General features: G+C 37.0%; 1 pseudogene; it reads left to right on the top strand.

Moving 5' to 3' along the window:
* The first annotated feature begins 17,589 nt into the window (after positions 1-17,589).
* On the top strand, positions 17,590-17,760 carry LOC112310128 (U2 spliceosomal RNA; annotated as a pseudogene).
* Positions 17,761-25,854: the final 8,094 nt, after the last annotated feature.

The raw sequence follows: 25,854 nt of genomic DNA, 5'->3' as shown, positions 1-25,854 counted from the left end.
AATGCATGACTGTATTTATGGGAAATGTGGAGCAGCTTCACTTTGACAGTAATCTAAGGTTTACTTCCCTCTTCCGACCCACGAGACTAAGAGTTCAAAAACAACAAAAAATTCCACAAATGGCCATTCTGTCCTTACTACAAGTCTAGTCAAAGCCTTTTATTTTGTAGTTAGGAAGTAAGATTTCACTCTAAAACCTTCAGCAACTTCCCATTGATAAACCCTGTTCTTTGAATTGAAGAAACTCACAAGGTATAGGGGCACCTTTTTCTTTCAGTTTCTAACCCACATACACGTTGAAGAGGTTTGACTAAAGATAATAAGGTTATACTTTTTTTTCTGGCTTTTCAAATTGGAATTAATAAATGATGTCTTTACTTGATTAACTCTTAAAACCAATTAAAAGCAAATAGTTTCTGTGAAATGAGTCAGATCCCATCATTTTAAAGAAATGTGATAGCACAATTCAATATTTATGAAAAATTTTTTCTGACTAGAGATACCTGTTAATGAGTTTCTAAAAATAAAGAGATTCAGTAATTATCACTTAAACAACTCATTATCTGTTTCATAATTTTATCAGTCAAGCTCTTCATCATTTCTAATTCAGAATTAGAGAAGGGCGAAGAGATATTATTACTATTCTTTTCATAAAGAGGTCTGCTACCTTATGTCACTTTCCAAAAGGTTTGATGGAGTAATGATGAAGGTTGTTTTTGCTTTTTCAGAAAGGCCTTCATTTAAATTACCTAAACCAGTACCAATTTTTTTTCAACTCTATTTTAGTCCTCTTCCCCCTGCTGCCACCTCTCTGTTTTACAAGTAACAGTGAATGTGATAATGAGTAATGACATCTATTCATGGAAAATGTGAAAGGTCTGAAGTTACAGTACTTTTTTTTTTCATTAGGAAAATGTGTCTCTAACAGCTCAGCTGCCCAGCTCCAATTCTGTAAAAGAAATAAATTTTCCTTAAATTTCAAAAGAGTTCCCATCTTTTCTTCCCCCTCCCCACCACAACAGTTCTATTAACTACACAGGCTTCTTCATGGTAACATGTAAAAAAATGTTTCAACTCTTATTTTTACCCATTAAAATGCAAATGATCTAGGGCTTTCTGATTGTTTAATCCCCTGGGAGCTTTTGGTTATGCAACATTAGGTCCATGTTTTCAAAGTGAATTCTTCTATATCCTTCATTTTCTCCCTTCTCAGATGAAGAGCATAATGAATGATTAGTGTTAAGCCAGGGAAGCAAGATGTATGAGCAGATTAACAATGACCTTGCCTTCTTGGTCTCCATTTGGGTCTAGCTGTATGACACATAGAGGCCATTTTCGAAATACACATGGTATTTCTATAACTCTTCCCTATCAGGATTTCAAAGCTATTCAGGTAACATTGGTTGTATGTTGCTTGAACTCCAGTGACAACAATAACAACAACAAAACTAATACCTTCGTAAGTCATATAAAAGTCTACAAGTGTTAGAAATACATAGAAATATAGCTTTTGGTCACAGATTTACTTTTTTTAAAAAAAAGTTGTTAAACCTTCAAATACCAAGCATTTACTCTTCAGTGTGTCTTATTCTTATACTATATCTATATATTACCAATATAATACCAAATATATACTATCAAAGTAAAATTTAAATTGCTACAAAAATATTTTAATGTATTTATAGCAGAAAACTTTAAAGATATATTTTTTCTATTTATCTTTATATATGTTTTCTCAGCTCATAACCTTTACTTAGTGATGTCAACATGTCTTTTTAAGTTGACTTCCCTTTATCCAAATATCCCTGTCTGCAAAACCAAGACAAAATTGAAGGCCACTCATCTTCAGTATCTTTTCTTTCTCCTCCGTCTCCCAGGGTACTTACCCCGAGGACACTTCGTGCCATCTAGAGTCGGCCTTCCTTGGCTCATTGCAGACTCCATTAAAATTCACCTATTTTGTGCCTCATATCTGCAAATTCTCAGTCAATATAATATAAACCGATCTACGTCACACATTAGTATTTGCATAGATACACATATTACTTCATGTAGCCTATGGAAAAGGCTGGTCCGAAGGCACAAACTTACTGATGTGGTAAGCATGTCAGGAAGACTAGTGTGAAGGTATTGGTGTTTAGTACCTTCATGAACCCCTGTGTAGCTTCTTGAATTGCCTAATGTAATTAGCTTTCTTCTCTTTTGTAAATTCAGATTCACTTTGAAATATGGATATTCAAGAACCATGTAAAAGTAGCAACTAGCCTTAAATGTAAATTTGGTCTTAAAATTATGTTATATGCTATAAATATAACAAATGTTAAATATTTACATAAATTATGTAACCTATTTTTCACTTATCCACTTTCTTATATAATTTATCAATTAAGGGGGGTTAGTAGCACAGTTTAACTCTATCATATGCCATTTCATTATGAAAAGTAGGCCATGTGGAACAAATAGGTAGAACAAGTTTCTGTTCTTCACATACAAACAAGAACTTGCATAATATATAAAACCCCTCTAGAAACAAGCTATGCCTTCCTTGTTAATAAATTCAAAAAATGCAAGAATAAAGAGCAAACTGAAGCTTTCCAAAGCTTAGTTCTTGTATCTTATATACCTAGAAATGTGATTCAATATTCTATCACCAGAGATTTATAGAGGATTCATAATAGAAACACAGCAACCCAAGCACTTAAAAAAATTGAACTTGTCAAAATTTCAAAAGCCCTTCTGACACTTAGCAGTGCATTTACTGGCACTGTGCATTCCTGGTCTAAAGAAATACAGTAATACTACGTAGATTTCTAACGCATTAACAATTTCCTCTTTGCTGGGGTTTTAAGGCTAAAGTGCAGTTTGTTGCATGAGCCCTATCATTCTCCTGTCTGTACTTAGTATTTATTATTTGAATTAAAAACTAAGTTTGTTTTATAATTGTTCACAATTTGTTTTACTGTGTATATTTGATCCTCTTAAAAAAACATGAGTGTACTCAGGGCTGAGATGGTGTTTCATCGGCTCTATCCGATCACATTAGAACCACACAGGGCTCCGGGCGCACCAAGGTGATGACTCATCGGGACCAAATTAGCAAACTGGGCTGCAAACTGGCCCTGTGACACTGGACTACTCATCTCACTCTTTAAGGCTTCTGGTGCTCCTAACAGAAAAAAATTGATTATACTCTTTCTAAGATACTTTCAAGATATAAAATTCCATGATACTTAATTAAAGAAGCCAGTAGAGGAAAGGAGTACTATGAAGGTGTGGGGAGGAGTGATAATTCAGAACATACATTACCAAATTATGGGCAAAACTATGGAAATCTGGGAGTACTGTGGAAGGGCAGGCAGAAATCAGAGAGAAATCTAGTCTTTAAAGACAGAATAATGTGTTATCCAGACTTGTGAGTTCGTGCTTTTCTTTACTGAATGCATTCCCCAACCATGTGCAGCCTGCAGAGCACAACACCTGAAGTGTCGAAGTTAAGACAAACCTGGCAGAAGAGCTAAAAATTAGGAAAATCAGGAAAATAACAGAAAGGTGACCCTAGTCTCTTTCCTGGTCCTCATCTCTGCCCAAATTTGGCAGACGTAGGGGAAACAAACAGGGAGATGGTGAAAAAGCAGCAGTGGGAAGACATAGGAAGAGGGTAGATAGATAAGCAGCTGTATATCACAGGGAAAGGGAAGTCAGAAAATTTTGCAGATTGATTCCAGTCAACCAAACACCACAGTAAAGTAAATATCCAACCTTTGGAAGAATACCATAAATCTAAAGTAGCTATAACCTATTTTCTGTAACATGCATATTTTAACCCCAAATTAATCAATATATAAAAAAAAGGAAAGCATGAATCTATACTCAGGGAAAGAAGGCAGTAGATGAAACAGACTAATTTTAAAATAGCTATTATAAATATGATCAAAAATTGAAAATATGCTTAAAGAATTGAAAGAAATGTTATCAATGAATGAACAAAATCTAAACAAAAAAATCTGGAGCTGAAAATTATAGTTATTAAAATAAAAACTTTTCTGGATAGACTCAGTGGCAAATTAGACATGGCAGAAGAAAAAATAATGACCCCCAAAATAGATCAATATAAATTACCCACTTTGAAGAACAAAAAGAAAAATGATTAAAGAAAAATGAACAGAACCTCAGAATAGGATCTCCCCTGAAGAATGATGTGTGTGTACTTGAGAAGGATGTAAATTCTGCTGCTGGTCCCTGGAATGTCTGTTAGGCCTGCTAGATCCACTGCTCTAAAGTATGCTTCAAGTCCAATATTTACTTGTATTTCCATCTGAATGATCTATCCAATGTTGAAAGTGGTGTACTAAACTCCCTTATTATTGTTGGAGTGTACTATATTTCTCCCTTCATATCTGTTAGAATTTTATTAATATCCTTAGGTGCACCAATGTTAGATGCATATATATTTATGTTTTTTATATCCTCTCAATTTGAATTGCCCCTTTATCATTATATGATGATTTTCTTTTTTGTTTGTTACCATGTTTAGCTTTAAGTTCATTTTTGTGATATAAGTATATCCTGTTCTTTTTTGGTTCATACTTGTAGGGGCTATCTTTTACCATCTCATCACTTTGACCCTCGTGCATCTTTAAAGTTTAGGTGAGTCTAGTAGGTAGCATATAACTAAATCTTGTTCTTTTTTTAAAAAAAAAAATCCAGCCAGTCACTCTATGCTTTTTAATTAAAGAATTTGATTCATTTACATTTAGAGGAGTATTGATAGGTAAGGATTCACCAGTGCCACCTTATGAATTGTTTTTTGTCTGTTTTGTAGTTTCCTTACTCCTTTCTTCCTCTCTTGCTGCGTTCCTTGTGAATTGATGATTATCCATAGTCATATGTTTTGACTCCCTTCTCTTTCTCTTTTGGGAACCTATAGTAGGTTTTTCATTTGTGATTATCAGCAGGCTTACATAAAACATTTTGTAAAAATAATGGTCTATTTTGTGGTGGTAACTTAATTTTACTTGCGTACAAAAACTCTATACTTTTACTCCTTTTATGTTTTTAATGTAAAAATTTACTTCTTCATATTTTGTATTCACTAACAAGTTATTGTAGCTATAGTTATTTTTAATATTCTTGCCTTTAATAATATTTATTATAAAGTTAAGTGTTTAACATTTCACCATATTACAGAACTAGAGTATTCTGAATTCAACTATGTACTTACATTTACCATTATGTTGTATACTTTCATATTCTCATTTCAGGGAATCCATGAATGAATTGAGCTCATGAGTGGGCTTATTGATGGAGTCACAATGCAGTTAGTAGGATTCTCAATCTTTTAATGTCCTCCAAGAGTCCTATCTGCTGCCCTCCCAGCTTTTTCCCGTACCTGGTCATGTAGCTTGTGATTCAATAATCTCCATGGGACAAGGAAGTAATTAACCACTTTGGCAGTATCCCACCTGCCTGGGGAAGCTGGGTGCCCTCTTACTTGTTCTCTCTCTTTTCCCCATGGGAAAAAAATCATAGCCAAGAATATCTCTCTTTGTTCTGAGCTCTATCACCTTGTGGGAAGGGAGATGTAGATGAAGTCAAATTGTTCCAAAGATCCACTTCTGTGTGTCCAGACTTGTATTTTCGGGCCCAACAATGTTCTGGAATGTCTCTTCTGAAACTGGACTTCCACAAAGTCTCTCTTGTATGTGAATAATTGTGTAAGACAGAGTTTTCCAGGAGCATCTGGACCATACTCAAAAAGGGCTGGAGCTGACTCATACCTCACCAGAGGATGCACAGCCAGGAACAAGTTTTGCCTGCCTATTGCCCAATGCATGGTGGGGGGTGGAGTAAGACCCCGCCCAGGTTCCTTAGTGTATGGTGCTGGATCCCACAGCTTCCACAAGGGCATTTTTGCCTGTGGAATGATGCCAAATTTTTGCTGTTGAGGTGGAGGACAAAAATGAGGTATGTCCCATGCCACCATGATGCTTATGTCACTCTGAGTCCAGGGTTTTCATTGGCAGCTGGTCACATGGGCACTAACAAGTCATGATTTCCAAAGTTCCAGACTCCCAAAAGAAAAGCAGGCACTTACTATAAATTACATTGTTTGTGCAAATAGTCTAAGTAAGCTAATACATCAGGGTTTAATGTCTACAGCACACAAAACAACCTTACTACTTAATAACATAAGGAGGATTCCAAAGTCAAGTTTTCACATACCAACATCACAAGCAAGCCCTGCAAAAACTGACATCAGACCTGCTATATTAACTTTCTCCTACACACTCACCCTGGTACTGCTTCTACGCCCTGCTGAGGCTTTCCTTTCCTCACCTACAGTTGCCTCTTGTTTCGATTTTTTTCCCAAAACTTACAGAAATAGCCTCATTATATCCTCCACAGATAATCCAGGCACTAGCCAACCAGCTCCATCTCTTCCAGTGTCTGAATTTCACCCTCACACGTCTTTTCCTTAAAGCTTTTAAACGTGAGTGCAGACATGCACTGCACAACAATGCTTCGGTCAACATCGGACCCCAGGCAGGAGGAGAGTCCCACAGGACGATAAAGGAGCTGAAAAAATCTTACCACCTGCTTCTTTGGGCATGAACTATAGGGGGGAATGTGGGAGGGAGGGGGTGGACAGGATGGAGTGGAGTAAAGGGGGGGAAATGGGACAACTATAATAGCATAATCAATAAATATATTTTAAAAAAACCTCTTACCACCAAGTGACATTGTACCATCATAACATCGAAGCACAACACATTGCTCACGTGTTTGTGGTGATGCTGATGTAACCAATCTGACTGCACTGCCAGTTGTATAAAGTACAGTACATAACATTTGATACTGATAATAAATGTCTATGATACAGTTTAAGTATTTAGTATACTTTTTATTGTTGCTTTAGAGTGTGCTCTTTCTACGTATACAGTTTACTGGAAAACAGTTTGTCGTTTAAGACAGCAGCAGCCTTGCTCATTGCATACTCACCATGTCTCTTGATTGTGTCATTTTCTCTTGCATTTGTTTCACCTTGTGTTGTTTTACAAATTTAGTGTAGCCTAAGTCTACAGTGGTGTACAGTAATGTCCCAGGTCTTCCAGTCACTCACCACTCACTCCCTGACTCACCAGGAGCAACTTCCAGTCCTGCAATTTCCATTCATGCTACATGCCCAGTACAGGTGTGCCATTATTCATCTTTTGTATGTTTACTATGAATTTTATGTGTCTAGGTATGTTTAGATACACAAATATGTACCATTGTGTTACAATTACCTATAGTATTCAGTACAGTAACATGATGTATAGGTTTGCAGCCTAAAGCAAGAGGCTATAAAGCAATAGGCCGCATATGCCACGTAGCCTAAGTATGTAGTAGGCTATCCCACCTAGGTTTGTGTGCATATACTCGGTGATGTTCACAAACATGAAATCGCCTAATGGTGCATTTCCCGGAATGTGCCCTGTCGTTAAGCAGTGCATGACTGTGATGCCAACACCTTCTTTATTTCCCTAAGCCTAGGGGTAGTCATTGCTTCCTGCAATTGCTACCTCCATCACATATTTTTCCTTTGATTTACATTGTTAACAACTTTTTACTTAGTTTTAGAATCTCTATATTACCATATCAGTTCAGATGACTACTGTGGTTTTTGTTAGACCCTGACTGACATAAGGGCAGAAAAATCACATTTTCTTTGGCAGAGCTGGTTGATAAGCAAGAACCAACAGGAATTGTTGATGTATTGCTCATTATTCTCCTTTTTTGGTACCAGATTTGTGCTGTGAGGCAGCTGTAGCAACGGCAGCAGTGACAGTAATCGCTGCAAATTCACTCACTTCTGATGACATCTGTGGAGGGCAAACTTGAAACAAAAGTTCAGGGTCCGCCCTCCCCCCACCCACGCCAATCCAGCTCTCCCAGTAATTCTTCAAGTGTCTATTAGGTTTTCTTTCTTTCTTTTTTATTTTTTGGAATACTGAGAGTGATTCCTGCACTAAATTCTGATAGATATATAGGCTATTTATCAAAAATTACAGAAAAGAACGTATTCAAACATGAAACTTTAAAAATATTCCCCATAAAATCAAGAATGAGATCTGTGCTCACTCTCACCATTTTGATTCAACTTCGCCTTGTAGGTACTAGACCTGAGAAATAAGTGGAAAATAATTAGTAGGAAGAAAATGGAACTGTAATTTTTTGCAATTGATATAATTATCTATTGAAAATCCTCAAATCTAGCTTATATGGAAAATTAAAATATACCAAAAACTTTGCTATAGCATTTTGTACTTCATTCTGCATTGTGTCCACTTTTATAAAACAAACAAAAAAATACATCTGAAATATTTTGGTGACTTTTTAAAAAAAGCTAGATCAACTTACATTCAAAATAATCAATAACAGGAAATCTGATAGGGTTACTTTTAGATGGTTACAGTTGAATGGATAAAGCCTTGAGCTAATTGCACAAAGGGAATTTTACCTATAAATTGGTCAGTTCGCTTGTTTCACTAGGACCCAGTTTAAAATTATCTCCAATCACCTTAATTTTCAGAACTACTATGATCTTGGCTCTTAAGGCTTAATTTAATGTATCTGGGCTTAAAATTGTAGAACTATAAAATTTTATAGAAAATGAGGATCAAAAGAGAAGACTCTATTATGGCCACAGTCACTGAATACAGGGGTTTTCATTCTTAAATCTTGCTCTCGACCACAGTTTACACACATGGCCATTTCCAAGGTGCACCTCCGTGACATTCCCTGAATTCTCCCAAACAGGAGTGTCTGCAGTTAATTCTCTGTAGGTAATTGCAGCTTTCAAAAGAACCTCAGGTCACTGAAACACCCAGCTCTGCAGACAACTCATTATTAGCCAGATTCCACCATCCAAATCCATCCTGATACTTCTGGTGAGATGTGACATTATGACATTGGAGGGGGAAAGTGCAAAGAAGTATCCAGAGTGTCTCTTTAGTGAAAGCAATGCTGTATGGGCACATTTTATAAACCACACTTACTCAGAATGGGTTTCACCCCTCAGTCCTCTTCATCCTCTTTTGTCACATGTAACTGTTCTAGGGAGTCACATATATATTAGGTGACTCTAAATAAACTACATTTATTCTTAAATGATACAAAACTTGGTTTCATTGTATACTCAGTACAAAGGTTCTACTGTTTTCTATGACCATTGTCCCCATCAGGGTCCAGGAAGGTAACAGAAAACAAATCAGTGAACGGTGAGAATTTAATATAGAGGATCATCAAGCAGGTGTAAAGTTGTGGACTAGGTGCCTGAGAATAAAAAGAGAATACAGATGTACACAGAGGCAGCAACTGCAGGAAGCAGATACCACCCCTACAGCTTAAAGAGCAAAGGGAAAAAGTTGAATTTATTAAAATTCAGAAAATTAAAGGCCCTGGCCAGGTAGCTCTGGTGACTGGGGCATCCCCCAGATATGCCCGGCTGGCCAAGGTTGTGGGTTTGGTCCCTTGTCAGGGCACACACAAGAATCAACCAGTGAATGTATAAATGCGTGGAGCAACAAATCAATCTCTCTCTCTCAAAAATTAATAAATGTATTTTTTAATTTAGAAATTTAGAGGATGGTTTCTGCATAGCTGGAACTCGGGCCTTTGAGAAGAGGGTGCTGGTTTAGCTGCTGAACAGGTACTGGAATCCCTGAGCTTGGAAGAGAGATCCCCCAAGGGGCTGCCCTCAGAGGGCAGGACACTGCTGCCTGATGCCGATGACTGTAAGGATGGCACAATGAGGCTCATCCCACAAATGTTGAAATAACTTCAAACTGCTCAGCTGCTGCAACACAGGGAGATACTGTTGCTGCTGGGGTGAAGAAGCATTACCAAGGTGAAGCTCGCAGGAACTGGAAGCAGTCAGGAAGCCAACGTGGAGTACACTGAAAAGGGAAAGTCCCTTTTTTCTCCTCCAGCCTTATAATCTCCCTATCCTGCCCCCTGCTCGTAGAGTCAAACAGGGAGTCAGCTGGCAAAGCAGATACAGGCTTGCAGAGCCCCAGCTTCAGACTCACAGGGACATTACAGAAGGCTGGTTTGGAGCTGAGAGCCAATTGCTTAGTAACTGGCGCAACCATCCACCGAAAACCTGAAATACTGAAAAATGACACATGATTACAGTTACACTGTGGTAAGTAGCCTCAACTATTTATGTACTTTAGTAGCTTGCTAAGAAGCTATAAAACTCAGCATAGCCTCAAAGTTTTGAACAATAATAAGGTGAAAACTCAAATTCTAAAACCTGTTCATTATGTGACACAAAATGATACATTATGCACTGAGATGTCTATTTCCAATCCTTGTTTGAGGAACACTTAACCAACCTATGGCTCCCAGAGTAAAAATTAGTCAAACAAATTTGACAAATATTATACAAACATTAAAAAAAGACTAAGGAACTCTGGTCCTCTAAAGCAGATGAAATAAACCTAATCTTAAATGATGTTTGTTTGAAATACACTTACTCCCAACTATCTGTCGGTACCCGCCATGCACTAAACCATAGCTAGAACTTCTCACGTCTGCTTACATCAAGAATCGGAACTTGGCTTTGGCTCGTGTGTGGAAATGTGTGCTGCTGTGTCCTGTTTCCACGCAGGAGGACAGTTTGGCTCTATACACCACAATCTTCTAAAATGCACATCATTCTTTTGACAGAAAATTCATTTCTAAAAAATTTGCTGTAAGGTGATAATCACATGAACATAAAATAGACTTAGCCCATCAGTGTCATTTGAAATAAAGTAGAGCTGGAAATAAACATAAACGTTTATTCATAGGAGCCTGGCTAAGCAATTTACACAAGTAATGTAACACTATGCAATCTGTAGACATGACTAATTCGACATATCTCTATTAATATAGAAAGAGCAAGTTGTAGAACATTCAATAATTCAACAAATATTTACTGAGTACCTGCTTTAGCCAATGACCAACCCCTGACAAGGCCCTTGCCCACAAAAACAAAATGTAGATTTCATGTAAAACTGTTTACACCTATTTATATGAGCACAAACACATATACACAAACACCTACACACATGCCTGGCGGAATCACCCCAAAACTATTGAGACATGAGTTCAAAACAAAACCACTTGTTCTTCTCTCAGGGGTGAGACGATGGCTGATTTCTACTTCTGCCTTTGTACTCTTGCATATCAGGTGTTACTGTAAAATAACTTTTTACACAGCAACCTAAAAAATCCTACACTTACTCAAAATCTAGGTACCACCCTTAGTAGAATTCACAGTTGAGTGTGGCTTATCTTCCGTGCAGAATTATTTTATCATTTGGCTCGTGTCGTTCTTAGGGAATTTACATTCCATTCTGAATTATACCTAGTGTTGTGTTTGTCATGCCTCCTTGTAAGAGTACAAGTGTCTTGAGGACAGTGATACTATCCTCAAGATAGTATCCTTGTATAAATTTCATCCCTTATAACATCTGAAATAGAGCTTTGCTTTTAATGCATGCTCAATATATATTGTTTCATTAGTTTCTAATTTAATTCATCATCAAATTGCTCTAGCCATTAATCAGTGTAACTGTTTCACCCATATACAGGGTGGGGCAAAAGTAGGTTTACAGTTTTCACATGAAAAATAATACAACAATTAATAAATAATAATACAAGAAAAAACTCTGTGTTTTGAGTACTTATATCTGTAAACCTATTTTTGCCCCACCCTATACTTTGTAGGTAGGCGTGTGCTGCTTCTAGCCCACGTTGAGAAGCAGCCTTAGTGAGGTAATTTGTAATATGGACCCTCAGTCCTCCAGTCCTAGCTGAGAGTACTGCAGATGGACACTTGGCACAAAGACAGCCAGTTCATAGCCTGGACACAGACATAACCTGGGAAGCAAATTTGACCAATAGGCTATTCATAGAGAAAAAAATTCAAAATGGTTATAAACCTGTGAAATGATTCCCAGCTTTATTAATCCTTATAAAAATGCAAGCTAAAGCAAAACAGAGACATGATTTTTACCCACTGGGTTATTAAAAATAAAAAGTGAGGCCCTGGCTGGTGTGGCTCAGTGGATTGAGCACCAGACCTAAAGGCTGCTGATTTGATTCCCGGTGAGGGCACATGCCTGGGTTTGTGGCCAGGTCCCCAGGTGGGGGTGTGCAAGAGGCAATGGATCAATGTTCCTCTCTCACATTGACGTTTCTCTCCCTCCTTTTCCCTCTCTCTAAAAATAAATAAATAAAGTCTTTAAAAATAAATAAAGAGTGATAATGTCTAGTATTGAAAGGAATGAGAAGTGGTTATTACCATGAGCCATGGGTGGGAATGTTGATTAAGGCTTATTTGGAAGGCAGTTTTCCAGCGTCTATCAACATTTACACTGTGCTCATCTTTTGATGTAGTTATTCTGCCCCAGGAATACAATTTTCAGACATATTCCCATGCACACACAGTTGAGGCAAGGATGGTCTTTGTAATGTTTTATAAGAAAAATACTTGAAATATTTCCATCATTAGGAAAGAAGATTAAATAAACTATGTTATATCCATACTATAGAAAAAGCAGCAGTGACCCAATAGTTAACAAAATCAAACCCAAGGTTTTTACCATGACCCACGTTCCTATATAATCTGGCCCCGCCTCTGTGAACTTATCTCCTCTCTCTCCCCCACCACTTCCTGTCTTGAAATCAAGGGCGTTTGCACTTGCTTACTCCTGTGCTTGTAATATTCTTTCTCCAGGTGGTCCTTTGGCTGGTTTACTCTCTCCAGGATCTGTCACCCTTACAGAATTCCCTCCTGACCTTCCTGATCTCAACCCTCTCTATGTTTTATTCCTCTTCATTTTTCTTCATTGAATTTACCAGTTCTTGACATTAAATTCTGAGCTACGTATTTTAATTATCCATCTCCTTTACTAGAACCATCTATAGCAAGGAATTTATCTACTGGTTATTACAAACTCCCCAGTGCCTAGAATGATATCTTGTAATGAATAAAAATGTTAGATAAATGAACTAATTATTTAAAAGGTGTGTGTTAGAATTATATATTTTAACATGGATATATATCTAAGCTATATCTATGTTGCCAAAAATATAAATAATATAGTCCTACATGTATAAATAATGTTTGTGTATATATTTATGTGTGTATACATATAAGCATGTTTGTGTATGTGAATTTGATACATAAATGCATATAGATATTTAGATATCTATAGATAAGCAACTAAAATTATACACAACAAATTATTATCTCTGCCAAGGAGAGTGTCATTGGGAGCAAAGAAAAAGAACTTTCACATTTACTCTATATACTTTTATATCAATTTAATATTTCATGGCAAAAATTTATGTACTTTTCATAAAAGAAAGACAAAAAAGGAAGATTATTAATAAGAAGAAACCACATTTTTCAGCTTCTGTAACAGCCAATATTCTTAGCACTACAGATATATTAACTCAGTCATCAAAACAACCATAGAGGATAAATTATTATTATTATTAATATTAAGAAAGAAGCTAAAATGTAAATGATTAAGTAACTTAGTCAAGATTATATAACCTCTAAGTGGCAGAACCAGGGAAGATTATAAGAAGAAAAAGAGAGAGGAAGAGAAATCTTCTTAGGGAAGATTCATGCATCAGTTTTGATGTACAGAAGACAAACCTGGCAAAACAAAAGTGGTTAAGTTGTCAGTACCTGCCAAGCAAAATTGCACGTTGTTTGAAAGAGAATGAAAGATAAAGAAAACGTTCAACTCTTGTGCTGTGGTGCTCAGCTCTTCCAGAGTTCCCAAAATGGCTCGGCCAAGATTCCTGTTCCTGCATTTCTAGGCAAGCATCCCTTAGACAAACCCCGTGGTACGCAGTGACTCGAGTGAGGCTTGTTTCTGCCCGAATCGCATTAATTCCTTGTAGGAATGTATGGTCTTGACCTACAAATGGCGCCATGTATCAGAAAAGTGGCGTGGAATGGACTCCTTACTCTTTTAAAGAAAAGAAATAATCAAATTAAGTTCAATGTTGGCAGCAAAGCATGGACATTTTTAGAAATTTTCCAATGGATCATCAAAGCAAGTTATATGGCTTTTGTGTTTATTTATTTTTATGCATTGATATTTTCTCTCTTTTTCTTTCTACTGTGTGCTTATTTGATTGGCCACTTATTGCCTCTAATCCTGAAGATAAGTGTAACCTAACTGAGTGAGTTTAAGGTAAATTGTACTAAAGAGGCACAAAGATACAAGAACAATACAAAAGAATGTCATAAAAATACATGTGACTCATGTTAAAATATTTCCTCATTCTCAATTTTCTTAGTCAACATGTTCATGTATCATGGCGCGGCATTAGCATTGTACACTGCATTTTCTTTTCTTTAGAGCTTCTCCATGTGATGAAGAACGGGTGATGAGTCATTTCCCATAGTTATGGTACTGGCTTCCTATCTTTTTATTAAAATAATAGGTCATTTATTTGTTTTAAACTAATCTGGAATCATATCCACAGTCCTCCTATCATGGGATTTTATTATCTTTAAGGTTCAGTGTGGGATCTAAGTGACAGTGATGATTGTAGGCATCATAATCTCCCAATTAAAAAAATACTGTGTTGTTTATCCATAAATGAACCCCGGACATGTTTATGCAGTCCAACCACGGGCGTTACACTAAGGAGAACACTAGTTTGCTCACGACTTCAATATGCCTTGAGGCTTTTCTGTGTCCGAGCATGATGGAATCCGAGCATGTATGATTACAAATGCATACATGGCAGAGCTTGGCTTTCACAATTCAAAGTGTCTACCTACAGAGAACAAACTGAAAAAAAAAAAAATAAGGCATCACATCTCATTTGTAGACTTTATTCTTTCCTCCAAGAGAGAGTGAAATATTAGGTCACACTTTTCTGTTAAACCACATTTCCTTTTACACTGTGGCAAAAATATGACTTAAGGTGTGCCCGTCCCTATATGCCCTTTATGCTGTCAGCTATTGAAACATGAATACACGGCTAATTCTTTGCAACTACTAGACTGTAAATCAAACATGCCAGTTAGTAAATGACCCTTAAACTTCATTCTGTTTCTTACTAAAGACTGCTAGCCATTCGTGGGTACTACAAGAAAACATAGAAGGTTTTGAGGAAAATGCTATGTAACCTACCATTCCCCTAAGGCGACTGGCATCATTTCTGTGTGTAATGAAACAAACAGCTAGTTGAGAGGTGAAAATTTTAGTCAGTTTTCAAGGGTTTATATTTTTGTTCCTTCCATAGGATGCTAAGTAATGGGAATATTTTTTCCCCAAACTCAATTTGCCAATTGTTTGAAATGGTCTGACAAAGTGATGATTTGTAAAGATAATTCTTCTTGGGAGAAAAAAATCAAATTTAGCAGTACCATTTTTAAAATATCAATTAGGCCCAACCATAATAATATCAACTCCTACTTACTGAATAAATGCTACATACTGGTCACTCACCCAAATTTACCACCTCTAGCTAGCTAGGAGCTGAGGGCCTCATGGATTTAGCAATAAACAAGTCACTCTTGTTTTTGCTGAGGTCAGTTTCAGAACAGTCGGGGTAGAAGCCAGGTTTCAAAGGATTGACAGGGAGTGGGAGAGAGGGAAGTAGAAACAGCCACCATGGAAACAAAATTACTCATGTAGGGGAAAAGAAAGATAACAGCTGGTGGAAAGCATGTACTTTAACAACATAAGTTTTTTAGGTTTTTGCTTTTTGTTGTCGTTGTTTTAAAATAGGGGAGAAGTGAGCATATGTCAATAAAATCAGGAATAGAAGATACAGAAAAGGGATGAAATAATCTACTCAGCAACTAAAGGATCAATAAGAGGAGGGGCATTTCAGGAGAAGATATCCCTTCTGTGTTCTGATTCTATCAAACCCTCCTGGACATTTGTCCCTGGGAATCCACGAGCACCTCAAATTAACACTTCCACTCCCAACCCCAAACTTGGTCCTCTGCTTCTGCTTCCTCTCTTAACAAATGGCACTGTTATCCACCTACATTCCCAAACCAGAAATATGAACATAAGTTGAATCATACTTTTTCCTTATCCTGTCATCCTATTGCAAATTTCTGCTCATTTTATTTTTTTAATAAGTATATTACATTTCTTAAGAAGACATTTCCCTGAATATCCAAGTTCACGTGAGGTACCCTTCTCTGTCCATGAGGATACCATAAGAAAAACAGGACTCCTCTAGATAGAGGGGATTTGATTCAAGTAATTGATTACACAGAGGAAGGAACAATTGAAAAGTTGAGGCAACTGAGAGAATTAACAATAGCAGAAAGCCAACTACCATCTCTAGAGTTTGAGTAATAAATCCCACTTGATCATGGTATATGATCTTTTTAATGTATTGCTGGATCCAGATTGCTAATATTTTCTTGAGAATTTTAGCATCTATGTTCATCAGGGATATTGGCCTACAATTTTCATTTTTTGTAGTGTCTTTATCTGGTTTTGGAATTAGGATAATGCTGGCCTCATAAGAGATCTTGGAAGTCTTCTCTTGAAATTTTTGGAATAGTGTGATAAGAATATGTGTTATTTCTTCTCTGAATGTTTGGTAAAATTCCCCTGTGAAGTCAGCCAGTCCAGGGCTTTCATTTGTTGAGAGTTTTTTCATTACTGCTTCAATTACATTAGTTATAATCAGTCTATTCAGATTCTCTGGCTCTTCCTGATTCAGTTTTGGAAGACTGTATATTTCTAAAAAAATTCCCACTTACTATTGCAACAAAAAATAAGGTACATAAGGATAAATTTAACCAAGGAGGTAAAAGACCTGTACTTGGAAAACTATAGGACATTGAAGAAATAAATTGAGGAAGATACATAAGTGGAAGTATATATCAAGGGTCTCCATCCCCCAGGCTGCAGACTGGTACCAGTCCACAGCCCGTTAGGGATCTGGATGCAAGAGAAGCTCACCTGAGCTCCACCTCCTGTCCCTCCACCACCCCCACCCCCCATCTTCCACGGAACCAGTCTATGGTGCCAAAATGGTTGAGGACCACTGGTATATACCATATTCATTGGTTGGAAGAATTAATATCCTTAAAATATCCATACTACCCAGAGATATCTATAGATTCAACATAATTTCTATTAAAATACCAATGGCATATTCACGGATCTAGAACAAATATTCCAAAAATTTATATGGAAACAAAAAAGACCCCAAATAGTCTCAGCAATCTTGAGAAAGAACAAAGTTGAAAGGATCACAATACCTAATATCAAGAGATACTATAAGACTATTGTAATCAAAACAGCCTGGTCCTGGTTTAAGAACAGGCATATAGATTAATAGAACAAAACAGAGAGCCCAGAAATCAGCCCACGCCTACATGGTCAATTAATATTTGACAAAGGATGCAAGAATATACAATGCAGTAAAGACAATCTCTTTAATAAATGCTGTTGGGAAGATTGGACAGGTACTCACAAAATGATAAAACTAGATCACCAACTTACACCACACATAAGAATAAACTCAAAGTGGATAAAGGACCTAAATATAATCACTTCTCGGCTTTTTGGCTAAGATCAAGTGTAGTATCTGTTCTTATCAGTTTAAAAATACCTAAATGTAAGTGGTGAAATCATAAAAATCCCGGAAAAGCCCTGGCTGGTGTGGCTCAGTGGATTGAGTACCAGCCTGTGAACCAAAGGGTTGCCAGTTCAATTCCTAGTCAGGGCACTTGCCTGGGTTGCAGGCCAGGTCCCCTGTTGGGAGCGTGTGAGAGGCAACCGCACATGCTTCTCTCCCTCTCATTCTCCCTTCCTCCCCCTCTCTCTGAATAAGTAAATAAATCTTCTTTAAAAATCTTAGAAGAAAACATAGGCAGTAAATTTTCAGACAACTCTAGTAGCAACATTTGTGCTGATATGTCTCCTAGGGCAAGGGAAACAAAGGAAAAAATAAACATATAAGACTACATCAAATTTAAAAGCTTCTGCACAACAAAAGAAACCAGCAACCAAATGAAAACAGAGACCACTGAATGGGAGAACATATTCATCAATGATACACTGACAGAGGGTTAATTTCTAAAATATGTAAAGAACACCAGTAGGACAAAAAAATTCAATTAAAAAATTGGAAAAAGATCTAAATAGATATTTCTCCACAGAGGATACACAGATGGCGAACAGACACATTAAAAACTACTCAACATCACTAATCATCAGAGACATGTAAATTAAAACCACAATGAGGTATCATCTCACACCTGCCAGAATGACTATCATCAATAAATCAACAAACAACAAGTGTTGGAGAGGATGTGGAGAAAAGAGGAACCCTAGTGCACCCTTGGTGGAAATGCAGACAGGTGCAGCCACTGTGGAAAACCGTATGGAGTTTCCTCAAAAAATTAAAAATGAAACTGCCTTTTGACCCAGTGATCCCACTGCTGAGAATATATCCTAAGAATCCTGAAACACCACTTTGAAAGAACTTATGCACCCTTAAGTTCATAGCAGCATTATTTACAATAGCCAACATCTGGAAACAGCCTAATTGCCCATCAGTAAATGAGTGGATCACAAAACGGTGGTACATTTACACAGTAGAATACTATGCAGCAGTAAAAAACAAGGAAATCTTATCTTTTGCAACAGCATGGATGGACCTGGAGGTTATTATGCTAAGTGAAACAAACCAGTCAGGAAAAAAAGACAAATACCATATGATCTCAATTATATATGGAATCTAATGAGCAAAATAAACTGACAAATTAAATAGAAACAGAGGCATTAACGCATGGAACAGACTGACAGCTGTCAGAGGGAAGAGGTGATGGGGGAACTGGGTGAAAGGAGGTGAAAGAATCAGCCAAAGAACATATATGAAGAACTCAAAGACACAGATAACAGTGTGGTGACAGCTGGAGGGAATGGGGGTGGGAGATGGTGGAGGTGGGCAAAGGGGGGAAAGATGGGGACATCCATAATAATGTCAACCTTAAAATAAATAAATTAATTAATAAATAAATGAAGTTTGAGGAACAACTCAAAGAGGCATTTCTAGAACCAGCAGTGTGCCGGTTTAACATCCAGCTCTCTGGGGAGGAGCAAAACTTGTCTACCAATTTCTGTGGTATAAATATCTAAACACGCGGATTTCAAGCTACCTACCTATTCATCACTAAATGCAGAGTTTGGAAGACACGCTGGCTTCAGCTCTCATGAGCTGAGCTGACACACCACAAGCCAGAAGCTGGGCCTGCCAAGCAGAATTTGGAGCTACAGAAGAAAGGAGGATATTCCCAAAGATGCTACCTGAGTAGGGTAATGGGATAATTACTTGGCTTCTCCAATTCTGCCACATCTGTTTTCTCTTCAGTGCCTCTCTTTGGCCAGACTCAGCCAAAATCTACCTGAGCTTGGGAAATGCACCCTAAAATTTCGGATCTCCTCAGATACAGAGCGAAGCCCTGAAGCAGGGCAAGGAATTGATTCAAGAACAGATGAGTAAAACACTCCTGGAGCACTTCTACCTTCTTTATATCAGGTCTCTAAGCTCTGCGCATTTATTTTTTAAATAGATATGTTACATTTCTTTTGAAGATGTTTCCCTGAATGTCCACTGCATAGCTCAGAGTCTAACATTCAGTAACTCTCAAATGTTTTACAGAATAAATGAACAAATTAACAAATGTGTCAGCATTTAATAAGCAGAAAATCTGTGTCTTTGTGCACATATGACTTGGGGTCACATCATCACATTTATTGATATAGTGGTGCTGTAACTTGGCAAAAATCACATATAAAAGTATTAAGTTGCTTGACTTTTTGAAAGTCCCCATAAGTGCCTTAGCCCTTTGATCTCACCTCATACAACTTGCTGGAAAACTGGAAGCTTTTGTTTGGTCTTGAGACTCTAGTAATTTAAAAATCTGCAAGTTATTTACAAATTTATGTTTTAGCAATTACCATTAACCTAGTGTATCCTACGAGTTTCTCTCTCCATCTAGCATAGGCTCTTCTTCTGGCAACTGCGAAGCATTTAATTAAAATCTTCCTCTCTCCTGCTTGTTCCTGCAGATGAGCAAACTGCTTCAGTTTTCACCAGTCTGCTTGGTTTAACTTTTATTTCTAATTACATTCAACAGAATCAAATATATTCCATTTGTAAAACTTTCTGTAGCAAAATTTTCTTGTGGATCTTATCCCAGTGGTACCTCTGCTTCACATAGCTGTCTCTGTATGTTTTTAGAATGATTTGCAAGTCCTGTAAAAGATAAACAAATCTGGGCACTAGTTAACATGGTATGGGCAGATCTTAACTGGCAAAAAGCTATTTATTGCAGTAAGGAAGGGTCCAAAGTAAAAGGAACTCAACTTTGATTTGTAAAAAGTGACTAGACATTTTAAAGAAAGAATGAAAAGAATAGAGAGAAGGGTGGATGGGGGCTCATTAAAGTCAGAAAAGTGAAAAATTACAAACAGCAAGAAAGGAGGTTGGTGAGTGTGAAATCCACCTGGATTCTTTTTTTTTTTTTAATTGTTGTTCAAGTAGTTTTCTCCACTCCCCATCCACACCATGCCCTCCCACCCATCTCCCCCTCCCTTCGATCCTACCTCCTTTTGGCTTTGTCCATGTGTTCTTTATACATGTTCCTTGACCCCTCCCATTAGCCCCCCTCCCCTCTGGTTACTGTCAGTTCATTCTTTATTTCACTGTCTCTGTTTGTATTTTGCTTGCTTGCTTGTTTCGTTTATTAGGTTCCACTTATAGTTGAGATCATATGCTATTTTTCTTTCACTGCCAGACTTATTTCACTCAGCATAATGCTCTCTGGTTCCATCCATGCTGTCGCAAAGGGTAGGAGCTCCTTCTTTCTTTCTGCTGTGTAGAATTCCACTGTGTAAATGTACCACAGTTTTTTGATCTATTCATTTACTGATGGGCACTTAGGTCACTTCCAGCACTTGGCTATTGTAAATTGTACTGCTATGAACACTGGGGTGCATAGGTTCTTTTGAATTGGTGTTTCAGGGTTCTTAGGATATAATCCCAGCAATGGTATTGCCGGGTCAAAAGGCAGTTCCATTTTTGGTTTTCTCAGGAAATTCCATACTCTATTCCACATTGGCTGAACCAGTCTGCATTCCCACCAAGAGTGCTCCAGGATTCCCTTTTCTGCACAACCTCTCCAGCACTTGCTGCTTGTTGATTTGTTTATCATGGCCATTCTGACCGGTGTGAAGGGGTATCTCACTGGATTCTTTAACTGGCTGGGAGACAGAGGTCCTATCTTCAGGTGCTGGGTGGAACAAACAGTGAAGTCTTAAGTCAGCCTTGAGTTTTCACAGGCAGGCACTTGAAGGAGGTCGGGGTCATTAAAGCAATGTGGTCTTGAGCTGTTGGAAACTATGTTAATGTTTTGTTCAATCCTTTATAGGCCAAGGTTGGGACTAATCCAGAAGAGTACTCAGAGGAGCCTGGCTAGAGTCTGTCCAAGGAAAGAATTTTGTCAGTCTCAAGCCAAAGTACATTCCCAGCTATTCACTCTCACCAGATATATTCTCTTTCAGAAAGGTAGGATAAGACCATTAAAATCAGAGTTATACGTCTTACCCCACCTGCAACGTAAACTCTCCAAGAGCAAGGACTGGGTGTGGTTCCCTTTTGAACTACTCCTCCTATTCATTTATTGATTTTTCTCCACACTCTTTGCCACACAGTGGTGGCCCAAGTAGTGGGTGAGGTCCTCCTCAGGATCAGGCAATAAAGGGAGATTATATATATATATATATATACATATATATATATATATATAGTCCATAGAGAATTTTAAAACATCTGCTTTTTTTATTACCATGTGCTTATAATTTTAAACAATGTCAGCAACAAAAATACCCCTCTTCCCTCAAGTCTTTCATTGATCTAAAGTCTAAAATATTGCTCTGGTTACTGTTAAGTTTTAACAATATATATGTAAGCTTAAAATTAGCACATTTTTATCACTTATTCTTTAATAAGTATTGTATTATTACCAGAAGTTAATTTCAAGAATTCCCAATTGTATAGCCAGCTTTCAACACGTGTAGACTGGGCACATGTTTTCATTTTTAAATAATTTTGTAGTGGTTCAGAAATCATTTAAGCTTATTTTAGATGTTTTATGTAGCTTTATTCTTTCATTTAAACAGAAGATTCAAAATATATAGTGACAGCACACTGACTACAAAAGACAAAGAACTTCTACTTCAATTCTTTCATTCTACAGTGACCACGTGGAGTCTGTATTTGGGTTAAAACATTTAAAAAAATGAAACAAAATGTGAGCTATGAGGTGTTGCATCCCATTTGCTAAGTGCAAATTTTAAATCATAAATCAAATAGTATCTTTAAAATTAAAATGCATTCTTTTTAAATTTCTAATAGTTTTTAAACTAAAAAAAATCAAGAAAAAACACTTCATCAGTATTATCACTTAGTCCAAAACCAAACTTAAATTTGGTTTTAATAAGTCACTTGCTAATTATCAGAAAATTATTTACATGAGATATTATAATAGAATTACAACAAGATCATAAAGTTCAAACTGTTAAATAGATATCAATATAGTGGAATTAGTAGCTGTGCATTTATTCATTTTGGTGCTGCATTGGTGCTGTTTATTTAATCTTTCAAGTTTTTTTAATTGGCATCATACAGAGTTCAGTGAAAGAAATTCTGCCTTGTCTGTATTTCTTTTCTAGTCATTATCATTATCAGATACAGAGAACAAATTGACAGCCGCCAGATGGAAGAGGTTTGAAGGAGACAGGTGAAAAAGGTGAAGAGATTAAGAAGCACAAAGTGGCAGTAACAGAACAGTTACGTAGATGTGTAGTACAGCATAAGAAATAGAGCCAATAATTTGGTAGTAAGCTGCCTGGTGTCAGATGGGCATTAAATTTATTGAGGTGATCACTTAGTAAGTTATATAAATGTCAAGACATCAGCAGAGTTAATCACTGGATTGAATACTTGAAACTAATATAATGTATGTCAACAGTAATTGAAAAATAAAAATGATTTAAAGTAAAAAAAAAATACAAAAAGACCCAGACAATTAGACAAAATGTTAACTGCCAAGTGTTCAAATGGTATGAGATAACTTGTAAACTTGAAACTTATACTTGTAAATCCTCATTAAAGTATCTGGAGAACGTTAATTCACTCTCAATATTTATTTAGCATAATCTTTTATATTAATCTCTTCTCAATGATTACTTTGTGAGTCCTTCATTTTCTAAAGATACAGTCAAAAGAAATGCAAGGAAATACCAAATTAAAATAAAAGGAAAAAAACTGAAATAATATTTTCAAATGATATAATGAAGTGTTAATGTCACTATTATAAAAGACCTGAAAATGAGAAGAAAAAGAAAGCCCTATTCAAAGGGGACAAGAGATATGAGAAAGAATTTACAAAAAGCACACAAACTTGCTCAATTTTGTCCGTAAGAGGATACAATTTAAACTTCATGGATGAGATTGGCAGAAATCCAAAAGTTTGACAATACACTTTGTTTGCTCTAAGGAAATGGGCTCTCTCATATTTTGCTGTCAAGAGGAATCTGTAAGCATAGAATCCTTGTGAAGGGTAATTTAGTACTAACTAGCAAAATTATATGTGTATTTACCTTTTGATTGTTGTCCAAGAAAAATCTTGTCTAGAAATCTATTTCCATGATACTCTGGAAAAGTTATATGGGTGAAGGGTTTCTTGGGGTTCTGTTTTTACTCTTCTCTCTATTTTTGTGATTATTTATAAATATTCACAAACTTTTTTATAAAACTTTTTCACATAGTGAAAAGTTTTTAAATATTAGTGTTTACTTGTGATTTCTTTTAACTGCAATGTTCTAATGCCCTAACTTGGGTTTCCTGAAAAAACAAAGTCTAAGAGGAAAGCTATTGCATGAATGGACTATTCAAAGATGTGACAGAGGTAGTGTGGGAAACAGGAAAGAAGGGACGGTCCTTACACGGTGCATTGTTGAGTTGGCCACCACAAGAGTTACTCAAGTGGAGAGGCTTTCTGAGGAGCCTAATGAAATGGATCTCAGAAGCAGATTCTCTCAGCCTCAGGGAGCTCCCAGGGTGGAAGAGGCATGGCACCACACCTGAAATACTTGAGTCCATGCCCTGTTAGGTTAGCCCTGTGAGAAGAAGTGCAGAACTAGTTCCTGCATCCATGGCTAGACACAGAGAATTCAATACTGTACACAAGAGGCCTATGCTACCAGAAAAGGGGATTATTCCCACTCGTACAGGAGTTTTCGGACTTACTTTTGATTTGAGAGAGAAAATGAATAATAATATTACTTTTAGAAATTTTGTTATTAAACAGCCAAAATATCAAATAGATCATCTTATTATTACCAACTTTACCAAGTATGCAGCTTCCTCGGGAAAAAAAAAATATATATATATATTAAAGTTAAAAAAGTATATATTAAATATTGAGTTCAAATATGCACCCATCTCTTCCAAGCAAGATGGAGGCATAGGTAGACATGCTTTACCTGTTCGGACAACCAAAGGAAGGATAACAACCAACTTAAAAACAAAACACAACCAGAACTGCCAGAAAATTGAACTATATGGAAGTCCAACAACCAAGGAGTTAAAGAAGAAACATTCATTCAGACCAGTAGGAGGGGCAGAGATGGACATCCGGGGGCAGAGAGGATGATGACAATGTGGTAGCTGGTGGACTGGGTGGTCCTACATTTGTGTATGGATAAAAATTGGCAGGAACAACTGAGGAGCGAACAATCTCAGCACAGGACAGACTGTGCAACCCAGGGTTCTAGCACCAGGAAATTAAGTCTTATAACCTCGGGCTGTAAAAACCTGTGGGGGGTGTGGTAGTAAAAGAAACTGCCAGTCTCTCAGGAGGGTCTGTTTGAGGGGCCTCAGGGTCTTGAAATGTACACAAGCCCACCCACCTGGGAATCAGCACCAAGGCAGCAACTGGAAGGGTGCCAGTCACTTGCAGGAAGCAGGGGAAGTGACTGAAAGTGGGTAAGAGCTGAAGAAGCAGCATTGTTCCCTCTCTGACTCCTCCCCCACATACAACACCACAATTCTGCAAAGCAGGTTCTCTGCCCTGGCAAATACCAAAGACTCCTCCCTTTACAATATAACAGGTACATGGAGACAAAGAAATATGGCACAAATGAAAGAATACATTAAAACTTCAGAAAAAGAAGTAAGCGATGAGAAGATAGCCAACCTATCAGATGCAGAGTTCAAAACACTGGTAGTCAAGATGCTCACAAAAATGTCTGAGTACAACCACAAAATAAAGGAAGAAGTGAAGACTATACAGAGTAAAATTAAAAATATACATATACAGGGAACAACAGTGAAGGAAAGGAAACTGGGACTCAAATCAACAATTTGGCTGGGGTCATGGGGAGTGGTGGGGGAAAATGCAGACAACTGTAATTGAACAACAATAAAATAATAAAAAAAAAGAAAAGAAAAGAAAAGAAATAAAGTCTTAAAAAATTGGAATAAAAGGAAGAAATAAACTTTCAACCAGGACATAATGAAGAAACAAGAATTCAAAAAAATGAGGACAGGCTTAGGAACCTCTGAGACAACTTTAAACATTCCAAAAGCTGAATCATAGGAATGCCAGAAGAGGGAAAGCAAGAAATTGAAAACTTATTTGAAAAAATAATTAAAGAAAACTTCACCAGTCTGGCAAAGGAAATAGACATACAAATTCAGGAAACTCAGAAGAGTCACAAACAATCTGGACCCAAAGAAGGT

This window comes from Desmodus rotundus, chromosome 2 (assembly GCF_022682495.2).
Source record: "Desmodus rotundus isolate HL8 chromosome 2, HLdesRot8A.1, whole genome shotgun sequence".
NCBI classification, from domain to species: domain Eukaryota; kingdom Metazoa; phylum Chordata; class Mammalia; order Chiroptera; family Phyllostomidae; genus Desmodus; species Desmodus rotundus.
This window is presented reverse-complemented; position numbering and strand designations above follow the sequence as displayed.